Source organism: Coenobita brevimanus, chromosome 81 (assembly GCF_032717465.1).
Source record: "Coenobita brevimanus isolate Jiangsu-jjx chromosome 81, ASM3271746v2, whole genome shotgun sequence".
Lineage (NCBI taxonomy): Eukaryota > Metazoa > Arthropoda > Malacostraca > Decapoda > Coenobitidae > Coenobita > Coenobita brevimanus.
The window spans coordinates 17375516-17396783 of record NC_137034.1 but is presented as its reverse complement, the minus strand read 5'-3'; positions in this window follow the sequence as shown (position 1 = coordinate 17396783).

The window sequence follows — 21268 nt, the reverse complement described above, 5'->3', positions numbered from 1 at the left end:
GTTGAAGAAATATTGACGAGAGAGAGAGAGAGAGAGAGAGAGAGTCGAACAGGTTGAAATATAGCATCATTACTGCGTAAATTTTCTAAAGTAAAGCAGTTATTGATCAGGACAGTACATTTTCTCTGTCTTATCACTTATCCCTTGGTATTACTAAATCTCTCTCTCTCTCTCTCTCTCTCTCTCTCTCCATTCTTAGTTTTTCCTTTCATATTCATCATTATTCTAACCACACATCATCCAGGTAAGAGGGGGTGAGTAACTTTCCCATTCAAGCTTTCCAAACTCTCCTCTCCACCTCACACGTAAACAGCAAAGTAAATTGCTTAGGGAAAGCTGTTAACTAGCTTCCTTAACCGACGAGAATACTGACCAGAGACCGAAGCCGCACTTGGTAGCTTTGGTAGCAGATAACAGAGCTGATTCGGGTTTAGGGTATTATACTCATTTCGCCTTAACCTTTTTTTTTTTTTTTAATGGAAAACAGAGGAAGGAGAGAAACAAAGGAATTAAAAAAATAATCCATACACCAGATTACAGGTGTCCTCCATTCATATAAAATCTGTGACTCTTGGACTTGAACAGCCGTTCGTTGAAGTTTGGGGGAAACTGGTCTGGGGAAGCAAGCTCCAAAGAGATGCAGTTCGGGGATTAAGAGAATTATGATAGGCAGAAGTTCTGCAATATGGCAGTGTGACAGTCCAGTCATGAGCGCTACCCGATGCCCGGTTAGCATGGGGAAAGTCATGGGAGGTGGCACAATGGATGCACCTTCGTCTGAGGATGTACCATAAAAGTATTTGTAAAATAATGCAAGGGAGGAAACATTCCTTCTTACTTGTAGGGGAGGTGGTTCATTTGTAATAGCAGGGTTATTAATAATTCTAACAGCCTTGTTCTGATTTTTGTCTAGTTGTTTTAGTGCTACCTCTCCACATCCATTCCACAATGGTGAGCAATATTACAGCTGGGAGTGCACATGACTTACAAATTATAGCTAACTGCTCGTCAGTGAAGAAGTTGCGGCTTTGTACAATAATCCAAGTTTCTTTGAAGCGGTTTTCGCAAGTGATCTAACATGAGAGATCCAGCTGAGGGTAATGTTAAGTGAAACACCGATAATCTCAGTATATTTAGAGATGAGAATATTATTAGCACTGAAGGTAATATAGGAATCAGGCAATATCTGTCTACTTGTGAATTATATATATTTGGTTTTACAAGCATTAAGCGAGACAGTGTTGTTTTGTCCCCATTCAGTGATCTTAGATAAGTCAGGGTGTGTGGACATTGCTGTACTGAGTTGTGAGTTAGAGATATTGAACATTGTGAATGGTTGTTGAAATGTCAATGAACTTTGAAGTGTTGAGTCATTTGCATATGTATGGATGGGATTATGGGTGACAGATAAGAGATCATTAATTCTGAACTATAGTCGCAGCACATGACTCAGGTTGTTATTATCGTGCCCTGGCAACCTACCATTCAAAAGTGCGTATGATTTCGTGTATGAGAAGCATGTGATTCGTGTATATGTTCGATTGCCAGGGTACGATAATGACAACCTCAGAGTCGTGCCACGACTACAGGAATAGGGTTGGAGCCAGAACTGATCTTTTTGGCACACCATCATTAATTGGCTGGAAATTGGAATATACATCATCTGCTCTAACTCCTATCTCTCTGTCACTGAGATATAAGGAAATCAGAGGAACAAGAGACGTTAGGCCATAGCAAGGGAGTTTGGACAGCAGGAAACGGTGCCACACTCTGTCAAAGGGTTTAGAAATAAAATGGACTACTGTATGAGTTTCTCCATGTTGGTCAATTGACTGAAGGATGGTATGAGTCAGGAGATTAAGTATATCAGTAGTGGATCTTTCGTGACGAAAACAGTACTGTCTATCACTAATTAAGTTGTTAGATTCAAGATATTTTACTATGTGCCTTTTAATTAAAATCTCAAATCCTTAACAAGATGTGATAGCTATTGGTCTATACTCAGATGGGTCAGAGGAACGTCTGCCTGGATATTGGCTTCTTTCTAAGAATCAGGGAATGAAGAAGTACGTATGCATAGTCTGAATAATTTAGCTAGAACAGGAGGAAATTCAGGGGAACCTTTTTCAAGATAATTGAAGGAAATCCGTCTGGACCTGGAGCTTTGTTAGTAAGTAAATTATCTAGGATGGAATTTACATATCTAGTTTGTATCTTAACTGGAGCAGTTTCCCGAGAGTTAAGTTCTAGTACAGGGACGTTCAGACTTCCTTTTGCAGCTTATTTCAAGAAGTTCAGGAAAAAAAAAAAAAAACAGCAGTACTGTTGCTCTATTTTTTTTTTTTTTTTTAATGACTAACACCATATTGTAGTAATAATCCATTGTTATTACCCAGCACTAAAGATGGAGTGAGTGTGATTTAGGCCAAGTTAGAATAAAAGGAATATAGTCGCAGTGACAGAATATTAATCCATCAACATAGTGATGAGACGAACATTTTATCCCAGTACCATGAATCTTGTTATAAACTTGTCATTGACCTATCATTTATTTATAATATATATATATAAATATATATATATATATATATATATATATATATATATATATATATATTGCCAGACGCCTGAATACCGTTTGGGGTGGCCACAAACAAAGCGTCTCCAAGTCGCCCTGTCCCCCGCCTTTTCACTGCCCTGCTCCCAGCTCACACCCCCCTCTCTCATATACCTCTCCACCCCATCACTCCATCTCATCCTCGGCCTCCCCCTTCGTCTTCCCCCCTCCACCTCACTCACATACACTCTCTTCGTCAGTCTTTCACCCTCCATCCTCTCCACATGGCCAAATCACCTCAGTGTGTTCCTCATAACGCTTCCTATCACATCCACATCTACACCACAACGCTCCTTTATATCCTCATTCGTCAGCCTGTCTCTCCACGTGACTCCACAGGCTCCTCTTAAATAACTCATTTCCACTGCTCTCACTCTTGACTTGAGTCCTTCCAACAATGTCCAAGCTTCACTTCCATACGTTAGAGTAGGTATCACAATACTGTCATTTAGTAACTTTTTCACTTCCATGCTCACTTCCCTGTTTCTTATCACTGCTTTCAAAGAACCAGCAACCTTTCTTCCCTGCTGTACCCTTTCAAGCACCTCACCCTCCAAACCTCCATCCTTACTCATCACACTACCCAAGTACTTAAACGTACTCACATTTTCCAATTCCTCACCATCCAACTTCGCTGTACATTCACTAACTTCACCTCTCTCAAAGACCATCACTTTACTCTTCCCTACATTCACCTTTAGATTCCGTTTCTTACACACTCTCTCAAACTCATCCATCAAGCCTTGCAGCTGCCCTTCGTCTTCACTCAACAACACAGTATCATCTGCAAACAACAGTACAGGGAGTTTCCAAACACTATCCTCTCTCACCAGGGCCACTCCAACATCACTACCCTACCTTATACCTCTTTTATTACCCCATCCATGTACAGATTGAACAACCATGGAGACATGACACATCCCTGTTTCAAACCAACTTTCAAAGAGAAAAATTCACTTAGTTCACCATCCACACGCACTGCAGCCTTCGTACCATCGTACATACTCTTCACAGCATTCAAGAACTTCCCATCTACTCCATATATTCTTAACACTTTCCACAATCTTTGTCTCTCCACCCTGTCATATGCTTTCTCCAAATCCATGACAGCTGCATACAACTTCTTTTCCTTCTCTAGAAACTTTTCCACTAAAGATCTAAGAATGAATATCTGATCTACACAACCTCTTCCCTTCCTAAAGCCTCCCTGTTCTTCTCCAACTAATTTCTCTGTTCTTTCTCTAACTCTGTCTATAAGTATCCTACCATACACTTTTCCTATTATACTAAGAAGACAAATGCCCCTACGATTACCACACACTTCTTTCTCCCCTTTTCCTTTGTACAAGGGAATAATTATACCTGACTTCCAATCCTCCGGGACTCTACCTTCCTCCCAGGCCAATCTGCACATCTTCCACATCCATTCTACTACTATCTCTCCCCCATGCTTCAGCATTTCACCACACACTCCATCAATTACTGGGGCTTTCCCCGATTTAACTTTTTTCATTGCTTCCACAACTTCTTTCCTACTGATTTCTTCCTGTCTTCTCACCTCCCTCCTTCTCCCAGCCATTCCCCAGCCACTTATACTCGCATTACTTCCATCCTCTACGTTCAACAATTCCTTAAAGTGTTCTCTCCATCTGCTCACTTTTTCTCCCTTCTCCACTAGTAATCTACCATTTTTATCTTTCACTCCCCTGCTAACTTCACTTCCACCCTGTCTTACTCTTTTCACCTCTCTCCAGAACATTTTCTTACAGTCCCTCCACTTTACACTCAAATTCCTTCCAAATTCCTCATCCACTCTCTTCTTACTTTCTCTTACTAATCTTTTCACCTCTCTCTTTCTTTCCACATATAACTCTCTCTTCCGCCTCTCAACTTCTTCCATGCCCCTGTTTCTCATCCATTTATTGTATGCTTTCTTCTTTTGTGCCACAGCCTGTCTCACCTCTTCAGTCCACCACGCTGTTCCTTGCACCGCCCTCCGTCTTCTTTTCCTTCCACACACCACATCACATGCTGCACATATTTTTTCTGTAAATATCTTACACACACCTTCCACGTCTCCCATCTGCTCCAATTCATATTTGCCCAATCGTTCCTCCACTTCTCTCTTATACTCTGCCTTTTTCTCATCCTCTTGTAACCTTTTCACTCTCCTTGCAACTACTCCTTCCTCTCGTCTTTCCCTTCTTCTATTCCTCCATCTTACTTGCATTCTAATTCTGGCCACCACCAAGCAGTGGTCAGAAAGTCCACTCTCCCAACCTCTATACACTCTTGCATCCTTTACACATCTTCGCATCCTTTCATCCACACACAGATAATCAATCATTGCCTTCCCTTCATTCAGTTCACCACCCACCCTTCTCATCACTCGCCATGTATACCTGTGGATCATTTTATGCCTGATGAGGGTATTGGCTATCACCAACCCCCTCCCAGCACAAATGTCCACTAACGCACTCCCATTCTCATCTATCTCAGCAGGCACACCCCACTCACCAACTATTCCATCCACCTTCACATTTCCAACTTTACCATTCATATCACCAATCAAAAACACTCTCTCATTCCTTCCAAACTTTTCCATGCACACTTCTACATTTGTCCAGAACTCTTCTCTCACTCTTCTAGCACGATCTTGCGTTGGTGCATACACACACACAATCGCCCACATTTGTATTCCAACTTTCAACTTTACCCACACAATCCTTGACCCAACTGATCCATACTGTCTTATGCTCCTCTTTCATCTTTGACTCACAACTATACATACTCCTTCCTTTGCCCTCTCATTCTCACCTACTCCTGCATATATACCCCATCCATACTTCCATTCTCTCACACTTTCTCCCCTCCATTTTGTTTCAGTCATTCCACATACATCCACTTTAGCACCCTGAAGCACCTGGACAATCTCTCTCTCTTTCACCTCATCATTCGCTCCCCTTACATTCCAAGTTCCAATTACCATGTCCTTTCTCCGGTCCTTGGTCGTCATTGTTTGGTGAGTCCTTGTCCGAGGCTTATTATTTGTTTTTTTAGTTAGTTGTTTTCCGGGGAGGGGCACTATCCCTCCGCCAACCCTTACGACAAGCAGGGATACTGGGGGAGTATTCTTGAAAACCCCCCCTACCCCCAGGGGTATATATATATATATATATATATATATATATATATATATATATATATATATATATATATATATATATATATATATATATATATTGTTACGGAACAGAGAAAGATAATGTACACTTTAAGTGAGAATGCTAAAAATCACTACTGTCCCGTAAAGTTCCAGGTTCAAAACAAAAGAGTTAGGTAAAATTACAAGTTAAAGTTTAATGCACAAACTAACAACTAAACATTCAGGACTCATAAGGATAATGTAATGGCAAAAAACAGGTTAAATAAATGGGTAACTGCAATAGCCTCTATTAACACGAAATTAGCAAGAGTAAATTTATCTAAGTCAGCCCTGATAAAATGAGATACCAGATAATACTCAGTAAATGCCAGATAAATAATTACAGATACAAACTATTATCAAAAATGACTGACATAAAGAACCCTACATAAATTACAAAACCTTCACTAGGCCTACAAATTAAACTTATGCTATACAGTATAAGAAAAAATGCAACAACAGTTATACTCAAATTACACACAGCTGCTAGATGGTTGGAGACTTCTTGAGCACTCACAATAATAATATCTGTACAAGGGAGGACAGAGATGTGAACAAAATGAGGAGCAGATCTAAGTGGCAATGATGCAGAGACTGAGCTCATTATATAGGAGCCAGGAGAGCTTGATACAACTTGTAAGAGGGACGCGCAAATGAAGCGATGGGGACAGAGAGCTGAAAATCCCGCAAAGTATAACAGAGAGAACGACTTACTCTACTATAACGGTAGAAGGGGGGGACTGAGGCAGAACACGCTCGTGATCAAACATGCAGCAACTGTGCGTTAAAATTACACAAAGGATGATGAAATCATAGGCTATGTAACAATATATATATATATATATATATATATATATATATATATATATATATATATGATGGTTATTGAGAGAGAAGGTGACTTCCAGCGTATTGTTACAGTGAATGGAGAGAGACTGGAATTGGTGGGAGAGTTCAAATACCTGGGTACAGTGACAAAAAAGAGAGGAAAATATGCAAAAGAAGCTGAAAGTAGAGTGACACAAGAAAGAAAAATAGTATTGCTAATTGGATTGGGCAAATTTGGGCTGTCTGGACATTGCTTTTCCTCACCCTGCCCTTGGGTGGGAAAGGAGGTCCGGATGATGATGATGATGAATGATGATGTATGTTAGGGTGGTCCTTACGTATATAGTGAAAATTGAATTTGGGAAATCTTCACGGGTCACCTCCTAGTATTGTGCCACCGATAGAAAAACATGGCATGTAAAATCTTTTTGTACATTGCTAAAAAAACATTATGGTGCCCCAATTGTCCTTAAGTTACTCCTTATATAGGAGAATGGGACCATATTCATGGAAGCCTCTCACTGATCCGCTAGAGGGCGTGGTCATGGCAGGAAGAGTGGGCAAGGGACAGGGAGGGAGGAGAAGACTCAGTGGCAGGTGGGGATAGGGCGAGAGGGGAGGGAACTGGTCAGTCAGTAATGCGTCATCCTCCCTTTTACTAGCATAGCGAACGGTGTGCATTACGAAGGTAAATAACATAGTCTTTCATTTGAAAAATCTTTCCAGGTGGTGAGTCATTCTCGAGGTTTGATTGCAATGGCTACAACTGGACAACAGCTTTCTTTCAAGGAGGATGACAACCACGACAAATGTAAGGAAGAGAAGGAAAGCACTTAGAAGACCGAGATCTGGTTGGACGGACAACCCCTCAACCAGTTCATAGTGAGGACCCCCAGTGGCTGTTCCATTTTCTACTGAAGCAAAGTGGATCCTACCGGATGCTGCAATGATCATGGACTCTGAGGTCACTGGATTCTGATACTGTGCCAGAATTCCAGTGCCACAGCATGCGCGGAACTTCATAAGAGGAAAACCTGTACAAGGAATGGCGCTCCCCGAGCAACAGGCAGGACAGGAAGACGGAGGTGGAAGAATGGAAGTGAGCTGACCACAGACTGAAGCTGAAGAACCTCTTCAACTTGTCACACATGGATGCCATGAAGCTGCTGAGGAGCGAAGAGGACAAGGCATTTCTGAAGGCTCAGTGGAAGGAAGGCCGCCAAGCCATCATGCTCGGTAATGACCGGAAGCTGTCTGATGCTGAAGCAAAGAAGCATGAGGGAGAGGAAGCTTCCCAAGTTTGGGAACTAAGGGAGCAGCAGGAGCTGGCAGCATTGGAAGCTTCTGTTGAGTTGGAGGAGTGAAGAAGGCAGAGAAGACAAAGACCCTGTTCCCTGATCATCAATATCAGTTACCACATTCTCACCCAAATGACGACAATCCTGATCTCGTGCACCTATTATCACTCTGGAGTTGTTTAATGCTCTGTACCACACGAAGATCAGCAACCACAATACTATCCATGTCTCAGCTGCCGCAGCATCTGTGTATGGAAAGGATCCTTCAATTATGGCTTTGAACCAGCAGAGATCCATGGGTGACAAACCAAGGTTTGTGGCAGACAGGAGGTAGCTCTGCATTCATCCTTCAAGTTTGGTGTTCTCCTCACGATTCACTGGGACAGTAAGTTGGTTACTGATGAACCTGGCCAAGAAGAGTTCGAATATTTACTTATCCTGGTGTCTGGGGAGGGAATTGTGAAGCTGCTGAATGTCCCCAAACTACAATAAGGAACAGGAGCTGACATGGCGGAGATCTTTGCTACCCTGAAAAAATGGGACCTGGTGGATTCAGTGACAAACATGACCTTTGACACAACTGTTAGCAACACCATAATTCAGTCTGGGGCCCGCACTCTCCTGCATTCCCCTGCAGGAAGCACATCAGTGAGATCATCACCCAGAAAGTCTTCACACTCTGCACTTGCATCATCACATTAGGACCGGACATCCCTTTCTTCAAGCTTTTCAAGCAGGGATGGACCTCCATTGCACCTGATTGCTTCGATCTGCTCACCAACCTTCCTACTCATTGCAGCGAGGTCATCACCTTCTGCCATCTTCTACTCACTGCCCAACAGCCACGGGAAGATTACTCGGAGTTACTCGAGCCATGGTGATCATCCTTAGTGGAGTTCCTCCTCGTGGCATGCACATTTTGCAGCCTGGCACCTACCACCTTGCCCGTTGGATGGCCAAAATCATCTGCTTAGTCAGGATTTACCTCTTCCACAGGCAGTTGAAGCTCACTGTGCGAGAGCTTGACACATTCGAGTGTTTTGTCATATTTGCCATCATGATTTACCTCTCATACTGGTTCACAGCACCAGTTGCCACATCTGCTTCTTGGAACGACCTCAAGCTTCTCCAAAGAATCCTGGACTACGTCAACTTAGAATAATTCTGATCCATTGCTGTGAAGGCCTTCAGTCCTCATCTCTGGTACCTCTCTGAGGAGCTGGCTGGCCTGGCATTCTTTGACGAGTCCCTCGACTTGGAAACAAAGAAAGCCGTGGTCACAGCCCTGGAAAACAAGGAGGGTCGTGAGCCTGAGAAGAGAAGGACTCTGGAGCTGTATGTGGCTGTCATTCAAGTGAAAAACCTCCCTGATTTCGTAACAAGCACCATTTGCTGCCTTCTTTTCTTCCTTGGCTCCTCCAATGGGTTCCTGGATGTCGACCCATCCACGTGGGTTGAACAAGATGAATAAAAGAAAACCAAGCAATGTGTCCAGTCACTGAGAGTCACGAACAACCTTGCTGAGCAAAGAGTTGTGCTCCCTGTCATCACCAAAGATGAGGAGCAGCGAAGATTCTTGTTGCAGGTCATAAAGGCTCATTGTCAGTGATTCCCAGACACTCAAAAGCAAACCATGACCTCTCACACTAGGCAACAATTAGTGGGGGATCTGTTCCAAAGACATCATCCTAACGATGAGCTTATACTTTCACTGTAAAGGAGACCTAGGTGCACCGGTGGGGTATTAAGCCCTGATGGCACAAGGTCTGAACTTCTGGGTCTTTGGGGCACCAGTAAATACTACAGTGGAAGACTGAAATTTTGCATGGAGGGTTAATGTATATATATATATATATATATATATATATATATATATATATATGGGGGATGGAATTGTCCCCGTACCCTGAAGATTGGGTCTAAGAATGTGCTTGGATGTAGTACGATTGAGGGTAAAAGGGAGGAGATTGAGCGAATGTTTGTGAGAAGAAAGTTGGATGTGTTAGCTTTGAGTGAAACGAAGATGAAAGGGAAGGGTGAGTCTATGTTTGAAAGTGTGAAGGGAAGATTGTCAGGAGTTGATAGAGGAAGGGCAAGAGAAGGTGTGGCCTTGTTAGTGAGTCCGGAAGTACAGCAGTGTGTGATTGAATGGAAGGAGGTGTCATCGAGACTGATGTGGGTGAAAGCGAATTTTGAACGTGAGTTGTGAGTGTTTGTGAGTGCATATGGGCCTGGTAATGAAAGGGATGAAGAAGAGAGGGAGTCTTTCTGGAATGATGTTGATGAGTGTCTGCAGAGTTTTGGAGCGAATGTGGATGTGGTAATCATGGGAGATCTGAATGCTAGAGTAGGAAATGTAGCAGTTGAAGGTGTAGTTGGTATGCATGGTGTGCCTGGAAGAAATGAAAATGGGAAACTAATGATAGGGATGTGTGTTGAGCGAGAGATGGTGAATGGAAATACGCTGTTTGAGAAGAAAGGTATTTATAAGTATACATGGGTGAGACAGGAGGGTGGAAGGGTTGTTGATAGAACTTTGATGGACAATGCGGTTGTGTTTAGGAATGTAATGGGAAGATTGTTGGATGTGAGAGTTCTGAGAGGGGAGGGTGGAGGTATGTCTGACCACTACCTGGTGGAGGGAAAGTTAAGAGTAGGTAAGAGATGGGTGGGAGCTAGGAGGGTTAGGTGTGGCAGGGAGGTTTTGAAAGTGAGTGAGTTGGATAAAAGAGAGAAAAAGATAGAGTATCAGGAGAAATTGAAAGATGAGTGGAACGCAGTGAAAGATCAGGAAAATGGCAGTGTGGAGGAGGAATGGCAGTTGTTTAAGAGTGCTGTGGTGGGGTATGCAGAAGAGGTGTGTGGTGGAGACATGTAGGTATTGGTGTAAGAAAAGGAAGTGAAAGGTGGTGCGAGGAAGTAAGTATGGCTGTGGCTGAGAAGAGACTTGCATATGAAGTGTGGCTGCAGAGGAAGGATGAGATGTCATATGAAAGGTATAAGGAAAAGAGGAATAGGGCGAGAAGGGCTGTGCGTGATGCTAAAGTGGCAGCAGATGGTAGGTGGGGTAGGTGGTTGACAGAGAATTTTCAACAGAATAAGAAAATGTTTTGGAAGGAGGTGAAAAGGGTGCGAAAGGGAGAGTCTGGGAAGGAAGAACGAGTAAAAGCAGAGGATGGAAGGATGTTAATTGAGATGGATGCAGTAAGGAAGAGATGGGCAGAGTATTTTGAAAGATTGTTAAATGTAGTAGAGGAAAGGGTGGCTGAGATTGTGGCAGATGGAAGGGTGCAAGGAATAAATATGTTGGGAGAGTTGAATGATTCTTTGATCACGAAGGAGGAAGTGGAGAAGGCAGTAAAGGAAATGAAAACAGGGAAAGCTGCAGGAATGGATGGGTGTGCTGTGGAATGCCTGAAGGGTGGTGGAGTGACTATTGTTGACTGGTTAGTAAGATTGTTGAATGTGTGCTTTGTGAAAGGTATGGTGCCAATTGACTGGACAAGTGCTTGTGTGGTCCCGTTGTATAAAGGCAGGGGTGATAAGTATGAATGTACTAGCTTTAGGGGTATAAGTCTGTTGAGCGTTGTAGGTAAGGTTTATAGTAGAGTGTTAATTATGAGAGTTAGAAACGGTACAGAGGGAGTGATTGGTGATGAGCAGTGTGGCTTTAGGAAAGGGAGGAGATGCGTGGATCAAGTGTTTGCTGTGAGACAAGTGTGTGAAAAATATTTAGCGAAAGGCAAGGATGTGTTTTGGGCATTCATGGATTTAGAGACAGCGTATGATAGAATTGATAGGGAGGCTTTGTGAATTGTTTTAAGATTGTATGGACTTGATGGTAGGTTACTAAAAGGGGTGAAAAGTTTTTATGTAAATAGTAGAGCGTGCATGAGAGTGGGATATGCTGTGAGTGATTGGTTTCCCGTGAGAGTGGGGCTGCGACAGGGATGTGTGATGTTGCCCTGGTTGTTTAATATTTACCTGGATGGTGTTGTAAGGGAGGTGAATGCAAGAGTTTTAGGTGGAGGTCTGAGTCTGGTGAATGTTGATGGTGGAGAGTGGAATCTGAAGCAGCTGCTGTTTGCAGATGATACTGCACTGGCGGCTGATTCAGAGGAGAGATTGAGACAGGTGGTAGAGGAGTTTGGAAGGGTGTATGAAAGGGGGAAATTGAAAGTAAATGAGAAGAAGAGTAAAGTGATGAAGTGTACGAGGTTGGTAGATGGTAGGGGGATGAATGTAATTTTGAATGGCGAGTTGCTTGAGGAGGTAGAATGTTTTAAATATATAGGGTCACATGTTGCTGTGGATGGAAGAATAGATGCAGAAGTGAAGTTTAGAATAAATGAAGTAGGAAAGTTGCTGGGAGGAATGAAAAAAGTGTTTAGATGTCGTTCGCTTAGAATGGATGTAAAGAGAAGGCTGTATGATTGTGTTGTGGTACCGACTGCGTTATATGGGGCGGAAACATGGAATATGGGTGTAGCAGAGAGGAAAAGTTTGACTGTAATGGAGATGAGGTGTCTGAGGAGTATGTGTGGAGTGACGCGTATGGATCGAATGCGAAATGATGAAGTGCGAAGGAGAGATGGAGTTGTTCGGGAGATGGCTGGTAGAGTTGAGCAGAGGGTGTTGCGATGGTTTGGGCATATGGAGAGAATGGATAATGAGCGAATGGTGAAAAAGATAACTAGATCTGATGTGAGAGGTGTAAGGCTGAGAGGAAGACCACGAATAGGATGGATGGACAGTGTGAAGAGAGCGCTGAATGCGAGAGGGATGTCTGTTGAGCAAGGAAGAGTGGCTGTGCATGACAGAAATAAATGGAGAGAAATTGTGAATGAATAAGTGATGACGCAGCCCTGAGGGGATATTCTCCCGCATTTGATCTGATCAGCTAGTCATGTCAGGTGCAGGTAAGGGGATGGGTGTGTTATGATGTGGCAGGGGTAAACCAGCTCTGCTGTCGGACCCTGCTGTGGATGTCACTGATTGCATTGCGCAGTTGACCCTTGTGTGGTGTGGTGCGGTGAGGATTTGTCCGTTCTCCCCTTTGGGGCTTAGATGCAAATGAATGTGTTTGATTAGATGAGTAAATGGGGAGTGTGTCGTCTTGTCTCGGCTACCTCCCTTTCCTTGGGGGAAGCAGCCTAGGTATATATATATATATATACGTCAGCATATGCTCAACAAGTTCGCTTGGATGATGTAGGTAAAGATACATTCTGAGGTTACTTAATGTGTGGTAAGTGGTATGGGGGATGATGAGATTGTAGTTATAGGAGGGGACTTAAATATTCACGTAGGTGATATAGCCCAAGGATATGAAGGGGTACATGGGGGATGTGCATAATGCATATGGTATGAGAAAATAGGAAAGGGAAATGATCCTTGAGTTTAAAGAGGCAATGAACATGACTGTGTGCATGATGCATTTTAGGAAATGAGAAAGTAGGTTGATTACGTATGAGTCAGGGTGAAATAATAGCCAGACTATTTCCTGGTCAGGAAGGCTGATAGGATGTTGGTGAGGGATGTTAAAGTTATAGGTAGTGCACAGTATGTGCAGCAACACAAATTATTGATATGCGACATCGTGCTCAATGAGCAGGCGATGAAGAAGAGGACCTATGTACCTAGAAGGAAAATACGTAAGTTGAAAAACAAAGCAGTAAGGGATGCCATATATTGCGAAATGAGTAGAGTGGTAGCTGTACAGCGAGCTCTTGACAAAAGTGTTAATGAACTGTACAGGGCTCTCAAGAACAACTTCATGAGAGTCACCTATTCAGTGTGTGCATGGACAAGGGGTCCCTGAAGACATAAAGTAACATGGTGATGGGATGTGGGTATAGAAACTGCAGTTAAAGAAATAAATAAAGGCTTTTCTGGGACTAGAGAAGGGGTGGTAACAAGAATTAATACTTGGTTGCCAAGTACGGGGACAAAAAATAGGTATATAGGGCTAAATCTGAGTCTCAGAGACTTTTGCTAGATAATCCAAATAGTGTTGAACCGAAGAATATGATATTTAGGGTGGCAAATCAGATGAACAAGGAAAACAGGGATATCATAGGTGAACAGTGTGTGAAGAATGATAAAAGAAACATAGTGGTGGACAGTGAGGATATTGAAGACACCTGGACAGAGCATTACAACCGGTTATTGAATGAGGAATTTGACTAGAACAAGGAAGGTTTGGAGTCAGCAGATCCAGTGTTTCGCCCTTGGCCTTTGATTGATGCTGCTCCTGTGAGCAGGGCAATGGGCAGGATGTAGGTGGGGAAGGAGGTAAGTGTGTCTGGGCTGAATGCTGAAATGCTGAAGGCCTCACGAGATAGAGGAGTGGGGTTAGTTACTGATTTGATAAATTGGATTATATTTGAGTGTGTTGTCTCAGATGACTGGCTGAAGAAGGTGACTGTGAGTGTGTACAAGGGGAAGTGTGATACTCCTGAAAGAGGAAAATTTAGAGGCATAAAGCTTTTGGACCAGATGACGAGGTTAATGATGAGAGTTGTAGAAGGCATGACTAGAGAAAGAGAGACTACTGATGAGATAAAATTTGAGTTTATGGCAGGCACAGGGAACACCTATGTTATATTCATTGTTCGACCACTTCAGGAAAAATATGTAGGAAAAAAATGGGGATTGGAGACCTTTGAAAGAGGCCTTAGGGCAGTGATTCTCAACCTTTTTTGCCCCATTCACCCCTTCCACCATATGGCAGAATGTCATTCCCCCTTTTCCAAGACTGTCTTACTCATAAGGTGCTTACCTGAATAATACGCATAAAATAATGAGAGTGACAGAATCTACCGAGGTCTGAGGGCCAACAGCGTCACTAGCTTGTACACTCCAAAACGAAAACCTTACGGTACAGGAATATGACGACTCTCTCTCTCTCTCTCTCTCTCTCTCTCTCTCTCTCTCTCTCTCTCTCTCTCTCTCTCAGGGTTTCAGTTTATAAAATACTTAAAAATAATTGTTTTTTTTTTTGTCGAGATGAAATTCCCCTTGATTTGAGAGGTTTTGGTAGTTCCTTCACCGTTTCCCCAACTTAGGCAAACAAAACACGCTGACAGGACGAACACACAGGAATTAGACATGAAAGAAGACAAGCCTGCTCCTCCACCTCGGACCGCACATACACACATAATATTTTCTTACTCACAGAAACAACTGAAACGGACCTGAGAAAAAATTTTCTCTTCCGTTGTTTCTCACAGTATTCCTTAATTATTATAAAAATAACAATACACTGGCCCAAAAAAAAAATGGGGCCTAACTGATGCACATTATGTTTTGTGTTCAGAGGCAATTAAAAGATGAATATAACAACAGTTTGAGTCTGCCATTCTATGGCCTCAGTTCCCTCCCTGAGACACTTAAATTCCCCCCTGGTTGAGAACCCTTGCCTTAGGGAGTTGGTGAAGTGGGCAATGATAAAGTTTGGTATCGAGAAGTGGCTGGTTAGAGTGGCTGTGGCTATGTATGTGGGTGCTTGCATTCACATGAATGATGAGTTTTCTGTGATTGCTGGTGTGCATCTGGGCAAGTCTTGAGCCCCTTGTTTATCATGGTACTTGAAGCCCTCTCACGTGACTTAAGAAATGGACTCCCGTGGCAGATGTTGTATGCCAATGATTTGGTGTTGATTGGAAAGAATGAAAGGGAGATGGTCGAAAGATTTAGGAAGTGGAGAGACAATATGGCAGAAGTGATTATATCCAGGGTTGGTGGCAGTACTGTTAAACTGGAAAGAGAATGGCTATGTGCAGTGTCCCATAAGGGCGTGGGAAGTACTGTAATTCCATCTTGTGCGGTGTTTGTGATAAGTGGGTGCATAAGAGATGTAATGGTATTAGAGGTAGACTGCCAGATAATGCTGATTTCATGTGTGTGGTATGTCATGGAGCGCATCAGGAGATTGTCAAGCATGATTGGATTGATTTTGCTGTGAGTCTCTCTAGTGTATGGAAGAGTTGTAAGTATACGTAGCCGAGGGGTGTAATTATACAAAGAAAGTTATCTGGCCACCAATCTCGATAGCGTGGTTTTTAGGTACGGTACTTGTAGTGAGATAGGGCACTTGATTATGGATCATTAAGGTCAGCCAGAATTAAGTAGTGAGGCGTTGTGTCAACGAGGTGAGTTACAGCACTCTTGGGTTAGAAAGTTTATTGCACAAAGTTATAAAAAGAAGGGTAAGCTACAGTTTAGGAGAGCGTGATGCTAGCGTCGGACATTCTCACCACCCCTTCTTTCCCCTTTCTCTCTCTAACCCCCTTATTATAGAGCGTGGGGAGGATGTGAATGGTAAATTTCCTATCACGTGGACTAACTGACTAGGGCTGGTTACTCCTCGTGTTTGGATACGTCATGAAATTTTTGTTCGTCTGGCCTACGAGGAAGTTTGAGATACATTGTATGGTTAAGATTCTTGATGGTCTGGGACAACAAGGGTTGTGGATATACATTATGTAAATTGGCATTCCTGGTTTGTCTAGGCAAGGAGATGTGTTCTCTAAGTCTTCCTGGAGGACTCAGACATAACTACCTGTTCTACACATTGTTACCTATACCTGTATACAGTAGGTACATATTGTATTGTGTTATATTATGGTTACATATCGCTCGATCACGCGAAATTGGCATACCATCGACAGTAAATATTGTCATAACATGTTAATGCATAGTAGATACACATTACAATCAATTTGTAAGTGAAATACATAATATTGTGAAGACTACATAATTGTGATAATGTAGTTATTGTACTTATGAAATTGTACATGTATATTTGTAATATTAAAATAATACCGTGACAAGTCTACTGTAGTCAATTATACAATATATATGAGAAGGACTTGCTCTCTCTCTCTCTCTTTCTCTCTCTCTATATATATATATATATATATATATATATATATATATATATATATATATATATATATCCCTGGGGAAGGGGGGATAGAATACTTCCCCAGTATTCCCTGCTTGTTGTAAGAGGCGACTGAAAGGGACACTTTTAACTACATTCTTTTTGCTCTCTTTCTTTCCCTTGTACTTTGTCTGTCCAAACCCTCTGCATTTTACTTTCATTTAGTTAATTTCCTCTCTCCACTGTCTGGTTCCTGCGAGCCACTGGCATTGGCTCCAGGGTTAAATATTTTTCTGCCTAAGAAATCTTGATGAACTCTGGTGACGAAGCAATGGCCTTCAGTTCCGTGCAGCCCTTAAGTGGGCAGGGGGTGCTAAGAATCCCACGGTGTAGAAATAAGTTTATACATCCAAAAAGAACCTTAAGAATAGGAAACTGGAATGTTCGAACTCTCAGTCAGGCTGGTAAAATGGAAGAACTTATTTCAGTGTTCAAGGAATACAAGATGGATATTTGTGCTCTTACAGAAACGAGGTTGCTTGGAGTTGATAAAATGAATTTGGAAGATGGTATTACTATGTTGGTTTCTGGTAGGAGTGATGGAAATCATTGCCAAGGAGCAGGCTTACTGCTGAGTAGAGATGCTTGTAAGGCAGTATGTGAATTTGAACCAATTAATGAGCGCTTGCTTTATGCTCGTTTAAAATCTGACCATGGTAATATCAGTAGGGTTGTAGGGTACGCTCCAACAAATGAGGCTGCTGATGAAATGAAGGATGACTTTTATGAGAAGCTGCAGGATGTAGTGAATAGAGTGGCAAGATATGATGTGTTGGTTTGCATTGGTGATTTTAATGTGATTGTTGGCAGTAATAGGGATGGCTTTGAAGATTGTATGGGTAAAGAGGGTGTTGGTATAAGAAACGAAAATGGGATGCGCTTTGGAAGTTTTTGTTTGGCAAATGACCTTATAATTGATGGAACCATCTTTGAGCATAGAAAAATACATAAGACTACTTGGATTTCACCATGTGGTAAATATTGTAACCAATTTGACCACAGTGCAATTAGCAGAAGGCATAGGAGTGATTTGCAAGATGTTTGCGTCAGGAGGGGGGCAGATATAGGTAAAGATCATCAACTTGTTGTGTCAAAGATTAAAATAAAACTTAAGAGAAACGTTATTGGTGATTGTACAGGAGGTAATAATTATGATTTTGATGAGCTGAGAAGTGATGAGAGCATGAAGGAAAAGTTTCGATGGGAATGTAGAAAAAGGTTTCTTGTCCTGCAGACTTTGATGGAATCTGAAGACAACGATATTAATCAAATGTGGAGAGAGGTAAAAGAGCTTTTGCATAAAAGTGCTAAGGTTACTATTAAGAAAAAGGGAAAAGCGAGAAGGAAAAAGAGGATGTCAGATGAAACATGGAATGCAATTCAGAAAAGGAAAGAGGCTAAGTTAAGAAGTGAAGAACAACATGTTGATGGCCAGGTAGTTGAAGTACTTAAAGCAAAGTACTGGTGTTTACATTCTAAAGTAAAAAGACTCGTTAGACGTGATAAGAGTAGGCTATATGATGAAAAGGCAACATAGAAATTAAATTAAGTAAAAATGACGGTCAGAGCACAAGAGCAGCGTATCAGGCAATAAAGGAGTTAAATGAGACTGAAAAGAGAAGGAAGGAAATACCTGTACGAGATAGAAATGGTAATTTGATGACTAATGATTTGGATATAAAAGGAAGTTGGAAAGAGCATTTTGAATCTGTTCTAAATAGACCAATCACAGCTGAAGAGGACATTTTGCCAGCCGAGAGAGATTTGCAGATAGAAACAGGGGATATAACCTTGGAAGAGGTAGCAAAATGTATAAAGGAGTTAAAGAATTTTAAGGCCGCAGGAGAGGATGGAATATTTCCTGAAATGCTTAAGGTGGAAAATGACGAGTTGATGAATTCGTTTTTGAAACTTTTTAATGTGGCTTGGGATAATGGTGGAATTCCAGAAGAGTGGAAAATTGGAGTGATTATATAAATACCAAAAAAAGGGAGATTTAAGTGTGTGTGGCAATTGGAGGGGGATAACTTTGACACCTGTAGTTGCAAAAGTCTTTTCCAAAATCTAGTTGAACAGAATAGAGCCAGTAATTGATAAAATTTTAAGAGAAGAACAAGCGAGATTTAGTAAGGGTTGAGGTTGTAATGATCAGATTTTTATTGTAATGCCACTTAGTATGTGTTTTGTGGATTTGGAAAAGGCGTTTGATAGTGTTTCACGTGGAGCTATGTTGAAAATTATGAGATTCTATGGTATACCAAAAAAGTTTGTAAATATTATTAGAAGCCTGCATGTGTCATAAAAGACTTTGTAGTTACTTGTAGAGAAGTTATATATATATTAGACTTGTGGACGAGCGGTTGTTATACTTGAGCAGCTTTGTAAGTAGATAATCTTCTTTCCCATTTGTCATTCAATGACAAGGAGGGGTAAAGAATAGTATGGAACTATTTTTATTTGTCTTGGAAATATTAACAAGTCTCTCACACAGAGCGAAGTATAAAGTAGAGTCCCGGGAGCTATCTCCCTGGCTCGCTCTCTCTGTCTCTCTCTCAAGTTGCTAAGCCCTTCTCCTTACGACCTGTCTCTTCTATGGCTAGCTTCCTTCTGAGCTCTCTTTCCTAAATTCTGGTGAAACAGAAGTCGTATCACGTGTGTTCCCTGTGATTGGAAAGTTCTAGAAGCCTGTGTGTGAGTATGTGTGTGTATGGTCAACAAGGCTTTGTTCACCTGGTGAATTGCTGACAACTAACTGACTGGCTACTTCGTGATCTGTCGTCAGCTTTTCCTCAGTGTAACTTGCAAGATCATTTCCCATTCCCAGGCTCGCATAGAGCTGTCTATCTATCTATTTATCTATCTATCTATTATGATTTGTAATTATAATATGGACTCATAACATATGCTCGGTCCACGCAGCTGAAGGACCTCCGACAGCAATCATCATTGACACATGCTAATCTATTAGTACATAATATTGATTACAATATTGTATACATATAATATTTATAGAAAATAGTGATTATTCAGTAATATTACATTTTAAACAAGTTGTATACATATTTGAATAAATGCATTAAAAGTAAATTATTTAACTGTAATTCAGTATGTACTTGGGTTATTGTAGTGAAATGCATACATGCAAGAAGAAGAAAAAAAATAGTTTAAAATTAAGATTATGGTAAGAGTTATTAATATATCATTTAAAGATAATGGTACTGGTATGCCATACATGGGTCATTCTTCTCTGTATTTTTTTTCTTTTTATATATATATAATCAATACTATATACAAAATATGTACACTTCATTCAGGGGGGTTAACTTGGATGTTAACTCTTGTACCCCCTCCACAATATGTCTACCCCCGATGTATATATGTCCCCCCCCCAATGCATACATGCCCCCACTAAATTTGCTAGGTCAGCATGCTCTCCCACGCCTGAAGACGGCGTTATTGCATCAGTTCTTATCAGGCAGCCTGGTCGGGTAGACTGTTTTACTGTGAGCTTGTGATAAACTCCTCACCTAGCTGTTTGTACATGGAGTTTCTATCACCAAAGTATTGCAAGTTACATTTGGTGGCAGCGGTGGGATGGGAGCGAGATTGGTCTAACTGATGCAATAACGCCGTCTTCAGGCGTGGGAGAGCATGCTGACCTAGCAAATTTAGTGGGGGCATGTATGCATTGGGGGGGGACATATATACATCGGGGGTAGACATATTGTGGAGGGGGTACACTCTCCCCCCACTAAATAATGACTCCAAATTAGGAATTCTTGCATGCATTCTGTGCATTGCGAACAGCAGTACTGCAACTACAATGCAGACGATTATAAAGACAGTAGGTGCTGGGCTATACACATAATATGGGTTGAACATACTCAAACTCAAATCTTCCCAGGGCTTCATTGTTTCATTGATCAGTTGCATAGTTTCAAACTTAGGTGAAGTCAACTTAATACTTGTGCTCATGTTTAAGTCCATATCAGGCAGTGGGTGGAAATGTTTGTGTGTATGATTGAGAATGGCGTAGTGATTGATGGTGGATAAAGTAGACATGGCTGGTGTAAATACCGCACAGTAGTCTGGTGCTATGTATAATCCTGATGCTGATGTATAAGATGGTGGTATATCTGGACAGACTATGTAAACTGATGTGTTACGAGGGAAATAAAAAAACTGTGAGTGTCCAATGCATTGATGGTGTACAAGTTTATTTGGAGCAAAAGTGATGTTGCAGTGATGATGAATATTGTCTTTTCTGATGATAGCCATTTCACAAGGGACTGTATCAGTAGGCTGAAACGTGAAAATGTACGCAGGACAAAGATGAACAGCATGTAAGGATGTGTGGCACTTTCGTTCAATCG